This window comes from Ambystoma mexicanum, unplaced genomic scaffold (genome assembly GCF_040938575.1).
Source record: "Ambystoma mexicanum isolate Mex_15411 unplaced genomic scaffold, UKY_AmexF1_1 Mex_scaf84, whole genome shotgun sequence".
Classification (NCBI taxonomy): domain Eukaryota; kingdom Metazoa; phylum Chordata; class Amphibia; order Caudata; family Ambystomatidae; genus Ambystoma; species Ambystoma mexicanum.
The window spans coordinates 487,932-496,508 of NW_027182504.1; the positions used below are offsets into that span (position 1 = coordinate 487,932).

At 35.4% G+C, this 8,577-nt stretch overlaps 2 non-coding genes across 2 annotated transcripts; both read right to left on the minus strand.

Moving 5' to 3' along the window:
• Nucleotides 1–337: 337 nt before the first annotated feature.
• On the minus strand, nucleotides 338–409 carry TRNAC-GCA (transfer RNA cysteine (anticodon GCA)). The gene has a single exon. It is a non-coding gene; the product is annotated as a tRNA-Cys (tRNA).
• Nucleotides 410–4,150: 3,741 nt separating this feature from the next.
• TRNAC-GCA (transfer RNA cysteine (anticodon GCA)) lies at nucleotides 4,151–4,222 on the minus strand. The gene has a single exon. It is a non-coding gene; the product is annotated as a tRNA-Cys (tRNA).
• Between the last annotated feature and the right edge of the window lie 4,355 nt (nucleotides 4,223–8,577).

Here is an 8,577-nt window from a genome sequence, read left to right on the forward strand (position 1 = left end):
CATCAGTGCACTTCTGGTCGGCTGTACAAATTAATACATTTCATTAAGGGCATATTATTGGTTTCCACCACAGTTTTAAAACATTCATATGAGCTTCCAGTGGACTATTTCAAACTGATAATATCACCAGTAGAACTTGGGTGAATGTAAAACACAGCTTGTATCATACGAAGAAATCCTAAACAGCTTAATGGTGTTTACCCTATGTTTCAGGTGATGATCAGGAGTATTTCAAATGTAGAAATGTGTTGCTCATTACATAAAATGCTAAGATTGTAAATGTTTACTTTAATTTATTTACTTAAAAAAATATTTCTACAGGTAAAACTGGAGGACTAGAGGGCACCCAGATTTGAACTAGGGACCTCTTGATCTGCAATCAAATGCTCTACCATTGAGCTATACCCCCAGTTCTGAAAAGATCACCTTTATTAATTCAGTAATATGTACAAAGTACAAGCAACATGCAATCACCATCAAAGGAATGCATTTTCAGCCAATAAACCCTCCTTATAAGTATATGGGGTGGGAAGGATGTCCTTTATCTGCCTTGGTAAAATACAGTGAGGTTTCCATTGCAAGAATTCATACATTTCATATCACATGTAGATCTTGGAACATGGAAAAAAAATCTTTTGTCAAATGCACAAATTCTGCAAAATGTAACTGCTTCTCTACTGCAGTTTGTTGATTTTGTGCTAAGAGCATATTTAAACCCAATCGTTCATTGTTTTGTATATGAAATGATGATATACCCTATTGTTTCTTACAGTGCATTGGGTTGAAAAACATGTTAACAGGATCTATTGAAGAGGGTATATGGTTATGAAACAGGGACTTCTTGAACTACACTCCTACGCTCTACCACTGACATAAACCCTTCAATGTTGAAAACTGCCCTTTTTTAAAAAGGTGATAGAGTGGGTGACTCAATGGAACTTGTAGAACTAATGACATCAGTGCACTTCTGGTCAGCTGTACAAATTAATACATTTCATTAAGGGTATATTATTGGTTTCCACCACAGTTTTAAAACATTCATATGAGCTTCCAGTGGACTATTTCAAACTGATAATATCACCAGTAGAACTTGGGTGAATGTAAAACACAGCTTGTATCATATGCAGAAATCCTAAACAGCTTAATGGTGTTTACCCTATGTTTCAGGTGATGATCAGGAGTATTTCAAATGTAGAAATGTGTTGCTAATTACATAAAATGCTAAGATTGTAAATGTTTACTTCATTTTTTTTAGTTAAAAAAATATTTCTACAGGTAAAACAGTTGGACAAGGGGGCACCCAGATTTGAACTAGGGACCTTTTGATCTGCAGTGAAATCCTCTACCCCTGAGCTATACCCCCATTTCCGAAATGTTCGCCTTTATTTATTCAGTAATACGTACAAAGTGGAAGCAACATGCAATCACCATCAAAGAAATGCATTTTCAGCCACCAAACCCTCCTTATAAGTATAAAGGGTACAAAAGGTGTCTTTTATCTGCCTTGGTAAAATACAGTGAGGTTTCCATTGCAAGAATTCATGCATTTCATATCACATGTAGATCTTGGAACATGGAAAAAAAATCTTTTGTCAAATGCACAAATTCTGCAAAATGTAACTGCTTCTCTACTGCAGTTTGTTGATTCTGTGCTAAGAGCATAGTTAAACCCAATTGTTCAGTGTTTTGTAAATGAAATGATGATATATCCTATTGTTTCTTACAGTGCTTTGGGTTGAAATACATTTTAACAGGATCTATTGAAGAGGGTATATGGTTATGAAACAGGGGCTTCTTGAACTACACTCCTACGCTCTACCACTGACATAAACCCTTCAATGATGAAAACTGCCCTTTTTTAAAAAGGTGATAGAGTGGGTGACTCTATGGAACTTGTAGAACTAATGACATCAGTGCACTTCTGGTCAGCTGTACAAATTAATACATTTCATTAAGGGCATATTATTGGTTTCCACCACAGTTTTATAACATTCATATGAGCTTCCAATGGACTATTTCAAACTGATCATATCACCAGTAGAACTTGGGTGAATGTAAAACACAGCTTGTATCATATGAAGAAATCCTAAACAGCTTAATCGTGTTTACCCTATGTTTCTGGTGATGATCAGGAGTATTTCAAATGTAGAAATGTGTTGCTCATTACATAAAATGCTAAGATTGTAAATGTTTACTTCAATTGATTTAGTTAAAAAATATTTCTACAGGTAAAACAGTTGGACAAGGGGGCACCCAGATTTGAACTAGGGACCTTTTGATCTGCAGTGAAATCCTCTACCCCTGAGCTATACCCCCATTTCTGAAATGTTCACCTTTATTCATTCAGAAAATATGTACAAAGTGGAAGCAACAAGCAATCACCATCAAAGCAATGCATTTTCAGCCACCAAACCTTCCTTATAAGTATAAGGGGCACAAAAGATGTCCTTTATCTGCCTTGGTAAAATACAGTGAGGTTTCCATTGCAAGAATTCATACATTTCATATCACATGTAGATCTTGGAACATGGAAAAAAACTTTTCTCAAATGCACAAATTCTGCAAAACGTAACTGCTTCTCTATTGCAGTTTGTTGATTTTGTGCTAAGAGCATAGTTAAACCCAATTGTTCATTGTTTTTTTATATGAAATGATGATATATCCTTTTGTTTCTTACAGTACATTGGGTTGAAAAACATTTTAACAGGATCTATTGACAAGGGTATATGGTTATGAAACAGGGACTTCTTGAATTGCACTCCTACGCTCTACCACTGAGTTAAACCCTTGAATGCTGAAAACTGCCCTTTTTTAAAAAGGTGATAGAGTGGGTGACTGTATGGAACGTGTAGAACTAATGACATCAGTGCACTTCTGGTCAGCTGTACAAATTAATACATTTCATTAAGGGCATATTATTGGTTTCCACCACAGTTTTATAACATTCATATGAGCTTCCAATGGACTATTGCAAACTGATAATATCACCAGTAGAACTTGGGTGAATGTAAAACACAGCTTGTATCATATGAAGAAATCCTAAACAGCTTAATGGTGTTTACCCCATGTTTCAGGTGATGATCAGGAGTATTTCAAATGTAGAAATGTGTTGCTCATTACATAAAATGCTAAGATTGTAAATGTTTACTTCAATTTATTTAGTTAAAAAAATATTTCTACAGGTAAAACAGTTGGTCAAGGGGGCACCCAGATTTGAACTAGAGACCTTTTGATCTGCAGTGAAATCCTCTACCCCTGAGCTATACCCCCATTTCTGAAATATTCACCTTTATTTATTCAGTAATATGTACAAAGTGGAAGCAACATGCAATCACCATCTAAGCAATGCATTTTCAGCCACCAAACCCTCCTTATAAGTATAAGGGGTACAAAAGATGTCCTTTATCTGCCTTGGTAAAATACAGTGAGGTTTCCATTGCAAGAATTCATACATTTCGTATCACATGTAGATCTTGGAACATGGAAAAAAACTTTTGTCAAATGCACAAATTCTGCAAAACGTAACTGCTTCTCTACTGCAGTTTGTTGATTTTGTGCTAAGAGCATAGTTAAACCCAATTGTTCATTGTTTTTTATATGAAATGATGATATATCCTTTTGTTTCTTACAGTGCATTGGGTTGAAAAACATTTTAACAGGATCTATTGACGAGGGTATATGGTTATGAAACAGGGACTTCTTGAACTGCACTCCTCTGCTCTACCACTGAGTTAAACCCTTGAATGCTGAAAACTGCCCTTTTTTAAAAAGGTGATAGAGTGGGTGACTCTATGGAACTTGTAGAACTAATGACATCAGTGCACTTCTGGTCAGCTGTACAAATTAATACATTTCATTAAGGGCATATTATTGGTTTCCACCACAGTTTTAAAACATTCATATGAGCTTCCAGTGGACTATTTCAAACTGATAATATCACCAGTAGAACTTGGGTGAATGTAAAACACAGCTTGTATCGGACGAAGAAATCCTAAACAGCTTAATGGTGTTTACCCTATGTTTCAGGTGATGATCAGGAGTATTTCAAATGTAGAAATGTGTTGCTCATTACATAAAATGCTAAGATTGTAAATGTTTACTTTAATTTATTTACTTAAAAAAATATTTCTACAGGTAAAACCGGAGGACAAGAGGGCACCCAGATTTGAACTAGGGACCTCTTGATCTGCAATCAAATGCTCTACCATTGAGCTATACCCCCAGTTCTGAAAAGATCACCTTTATTATTTCAGTAATATGTACAAAGTACAAGCAACATGCAATCACCATCAAAGGAATGCATTTTCAGCCACCAAACCCTCCTTATAAGTATATGGGGTGGGAAGGATGTCCTTTATCTGCCTTGGTAAAATACAGTGAGGTTTCCATTGCAAGATTTCATACATTTCATATCACATGTAGATCTTGGAACATGGAAAAAAAATCTTTTGTCAAATGCACAAATTCTGCAAAATGTAACTGCTTCTCTACTGCAGTTTGTTGATTTTGTGCTAAGAGCATATTTAAACCCAATCGTTCATTGTTTTGTATATGAAATGATGATATACCCTATTGTTTCTTACAGTGCATTGGGTTGAAAAACATGTTAACAGGATCTATTGAAGAGGGTATATGGTTATGAAACAGGGACTTCTTGAACTACACTCCTACTCTCTACCACTGACATAAACCCTTCAATGTTGAAAACTGCCCTTTTTTAAAAAGGTGATAGAGTGGGTGACTCGATGGAACTTGTAGAACTAATGACATCAGTGCACTTCTGGTCAGCTGTACAAATTAATACATTTCATTAAGGGCATATTATTGGTTTCCACCACAGTTTTAAAACATTCATATGAGCTTCCAGTGGACTATTTCAAACTGATAATATCACCAGTAGAACTTGGGTGAATGTAAAACACAGCTTGTATCATATGAAGAAATCCTAAACAGCTTAATGGTGTTTACCCTATGTTTCAGGTGATGATCAGGAGTATTTCAAATGTAGAAATGTGTTGCTAATTACATAAAATGCTAAGATTGTAAATGTTTACTTCATTTTTTTTAGTTAAAAAAATATTTCTACAGGTAAAACAGTTGGACAAGGGGGCACCCAGATTTGAACTAGGGACCTTTTGATCTGCAGTGAAATCCTCTACCCCTGAGCTATACCCCCATTTCTGAAATGTTCTCCTTTATTTATTCAGTAATACGTACAAAGTGGAAGCAACATGCAATCACCATCAAAGAAATGCATTTTCAGCCACCAAACCCTCCTTATAAGTATAAAGGGTACAAAAGGTGTCTTTTATCTGCCTTGGTAAAATACAGTGAGGTTTCCATTGCAAGAATTCATGCATTTCATATCACATGTAGATCTTGGAACATGGAAAAAAAATCTTTTGTCAAATGCACAAATTCTGCAAAATGTAACTGCTTCTCTACTGCAGTTTGTTGATTCTGTGCTAAGAGCATAGTTAAACCCAATTGTTCAGTGTTTTGTAAATGAAATGATGATATATCCTATTGTTTCTTACAGTGCATTGGATTGAAATACATTTTAACAGGATCTATTGAAGAGGGTATATGGTTATGAAACAGGGACTTCTTGAACTACACTCCTACGCTCTACCACTGACATAAACCCTTCAATGATGAAAACTGCCCTTTTTTAAAAAGGTGATAGAGTGGGTGACTCTATGGAACTTGTAGAACTAATGACATCAGTGCACTTCTGGTCAGCTGTACAAATTAATACATTTCATTAAGGGCATAATATTGGTTTCCACCACAGTTTTATAACATTCATATGAGCTTCCAATGGACTATTTCAAACTGATCATATCACCAGTAGAACTTGGGTGAATGTAAAACACAGCTTGTATCATATGAAGAAATCCTAAACAGCTTAATGGTGTTTACCCTATGTTTCTGGTGATGATCAGGAGTATTTCAAATGTAGAAATGTGTTGCTCATTACATAAAATGCTAAGATTGTAAATGTTTACTTCAATTGATTTAGTTAAAAACATATTTCTACAGGTAAAACAGTTGGACAAGGGGGCACCCAAATTTGAACTAGGGACCTTTTGATCTGCAGTGAAATCCTCTACCCCTGAGCTATACCCCCATTTCTGAAATGTTCACCTTTATTCATTCAGAAAATATGTACAAAGTGGAAGCAACATGCAATCACCATCTAAGCAATGCATTTTCAGCCACCAAACCCTCCTTATAAGTATAAGGGGTACAAAAGATGTCCTTTATCTGCCTTGGTAAAATACAGTGAGGTTTCCATTGCAAGAATTCATACATTTCGTATCACATGTAGAGCTTGGAACATGGAAAAAAACTTTTGTCAAATGCACAAATTCTGCAAAACGTAACTGCTTCTCTACTGCAGTTTGTTGATTTTGTGCTAAGAGCATAGTTAAACCCAATTGTTCATTGTTTTTTTATATGAAATGATGATATATCCTTTTGTTTCTTACAGTGCATTGGGTTGGAAAACATTTTAACAGGATCTATTGACGAGGGTATATGGTTATGAAACAGGGACTTCTTGAACTGCACTCCTCTGCTCTACCACTGAGTTAAACCCTTGAATGCTGAAAACTGCCCTTTTTTAAAAAGGTGATAGAGTGGGTGATTCTATGGAACTTGTAGAACTAATGACATCAGTGCACTTCTGGTCAGCTGTACAAATTAATACATTTCATTAAGGGCATATTATTGGTTTCCACCACAGTTTTATAACATTCATATGAGCTTCCAATGGACTATTGCAAACTGATAATATCACCAGTAGAACTTGGGTGAATGTAAAACACAGCTTGTATCATATGAAGAAATCCTAAACAGCTTAATGGTGTTTACCCTATGTTTCAGGTGATGATCAGGAGTATTTCAAATGTAGAAATGTGTTGCTCATTTCATAAAATGCTAAGATTGTAAATGTTTACTTCAATTTATTTAGTTAAAAAAATATTTCTACAGGTAAAACAGTTGGACAAGGGGGCACCCAGATTTGAACTAGAGACCTTTTGATCTGCAGTGAAATCCTCTACCCCTGAGCTATACCCCCATTTTTGAAATATTCACCTTTATTTATTCAGTAATATGTACAAAGTGGAAGCAACATGCAATCACCATCTAAGCAATGCATTTTCAGCCACCAAACCCTCCTTATAAGTATAAGGTGTACAAAAGATGTCCTTTATCTGCCTTGGTAAAATACAGTGAGGTTTCCATTGCAAGAATTCATACATTTCGTATCACATGTAGAGCTTGGAACATGGAAAAAAACTTTTGTCAAATGCACAAATTCTGCAAAACGTAACTGCTTCTCTACTGCAGTTTGTTGATTTTGTGCTAAGAGCATAGTTAAACCCAATTGTTCATTGTTTTTTTATATGAAATGATGATATATCCTTTTGTTTCTTACAGTGCATTGGGTTGAAAAACATTTTAACAGGATCTATTGACGAGGGTATATGGTTATGAAACAGGGACTTCTTGAACTGCACTCCTCTGCTCTACCACTGAGTTAAACCCTTGAATGCTGAAAACTGCCCTTTTTTAAAAAGGTGATAGAGTGGGTGACTCTATGGAACTTGTAGAACTAATGACATCAGTGCACTTCTGGTCAGCTGTACAAATTAATACATTTCATTAAGGGCATATTATTGGTTTCCAGCACAGTTTTATAACATTCATATGAGCTTCCAATGGACTATTTCAAACTGATAATATCACCAGTAGAACCTGGGTGAATGTAAAACACAGCTTGAATCATATGAAGAAATCCTAAACAGTTTCCTGGTGTTTACCCTATGTTTCAGGAGATGATCAGGAGTATTTCAAATGTAGAAATGTGTTGCTCATTACATAAAATGCTAAGATTATAAATGTTTTCTTCAATTTATTTAATTAAAAACATATTTCTACAGGTAAAACAGTTGAACAAGGGAGCATCAAGATTTAAACTATGGACCTCTTGATCTGCAATCAAATGCTCTACCACTGAGCTATATCCCCATTTCTAAAAGGTCACCTTTATTAATTCAGTAATATGTACAAAGTGCAAGCAACATGCAATCACCATCAAAGCAATGCAGTTTCAGCCACCAAACCCTCCTTATAAGTATATGGGGTGCGAAGGATGTCCTTTATCTGGCTTGGTAAATTACAGTGAGGTTTCCATTGCAAGAATTCATACATTTCGTATCACATGTAGATCTTGGAACATGGAAAAAAATATTTTGTGAAATGCACAAATTCTGCAAAATGTAACTGCTTCTCTACTGCAGTTTGTTGATTTTGTGCTAAGAGCATAGTTAAACCCAATTGTTCATTGTTTTGTATATGAAATGATGATATATCCTATTGTTTCTTACAGTGCATTGGGTTGAAAAACATTTTAACAGGATCTGTTGAAGAGGGTATATGGTTATGAAACAGGGACTTCTTGAACTGCATTCCTACCCTCTACCACTGAGTTAAACCCTTGAATGCTGAAAACTGCCCTTTTTTAAAAAGGTGATAGAGTGGGTGACTGTATGGAACTTGTATAACTAA